The following is a 1,122-nucleotide window of genomic DNA, read 5'->3' as shown; positions in this document are numbered from 1 at the left end:
TTGAAGGGAACGCTCTATGAATAAATCTCTTTACCCAGGGCTGTGGGCTGTGTGTGTCCAGCTCACAGATGGCGTTTCCACGAGGAGCGTGCAGCCTGGGGTGTCAGCCTGGAGAGGATGGTTCCTTGCTTCAGCCTTAGTGGGCAACCAGACCCCAGCTGCAGCCCGGAAGCTGCCATGGCCATGATGGACACATCACCCACCAGGGCAGTGGGGTGTGGGTCCCAGCTGCCCATAGTGGGCACAGAAGCAGGCAGGGAACTCCAGGAGGGGCAGGGCCTCAGGTTTCAGGCTGCCCCCAACCCTGTTCTGGGACTAATTTGCCTGCAATTTCCCCTGCTCCAGCACTGTGAAAGCTCAGAGGGAGTCCTGAGGTCACAGCAGCCCTCAGCTTCACATTCCAGGGAGCTGAACAATTATTTAAAACAACTTTTTTTTTTAAAAGCATATAAATTGATTTAATGTAAGTTTTACATGACACCGGAGCCTTCATGAGGAAATGTAGACCTGAAGAAACAGTTAAGCCTGTGTGCTTTTACGCTACATTTGATGAAGAGTAGACAGTTGTGGTGATACATAATAGGGCAAAAAAGGTATGATCTACTGGTAATAAGCTGGGGGAAATTTAGCAAGACCTGTGTGTTTAGATTCTTCTCTGTGTCCCTGTGTCTTCAGAAATAAGGATATAACTTTCCTCTGGGTATAGAGAGGGCACCTCTCACATGAGAGTCTTATGACCTGCTTCAGGAAAACGTCAGAAAATACTTTCTAACTTTTTTTTAAAAAATGTAAAAAATGTTTAGGCCAGTCGTGGTTTCTCACACCTGTACTCGCAGCACTTTGGGAGGCTGAGGCAGGCAGATCACTTGAGCTCAGAAGTTTGAGACCAGCTTGGGAAACATGGCAAAACCCCATGTTTTATTTTTTGTCTCTATAAAAAATTTAAAAATTAGCCCAGCATGGTGGCACATGCTGGTAGTCCCAGCTACTTGGGAGGCTGAGGTAGGAGGATTGTCTGAGTCTGGGAGGGTGGAGGTTGCAGTGAGCTGAGATTGTGCCACTTCACTCCAGCCTGAGTGACACAGCAAGACTAAATAAAACAAAACAAAACAAACAAAAAAA

Source organism: Rhinopithecus bieti, unplaced genomic scaffold, assembly GCF_001698545.2.
Source record: "Rhinopithecus bieti isolate Rb0 unplaced genomic scaffold, ASM169854v2 scaffold_26532, whole genome shotgun sequence".
NCBI lineage: Eukaryota > Metazoa > Chordata > Mammalia > Primates > Cercopithecidae > Rhinopithecus > Rhinopithecus bieti.
The sequence above is the reverse complement of the archived record's forward strand: the minus strand, read 5'-3'. Positions refer to the sequence as shown.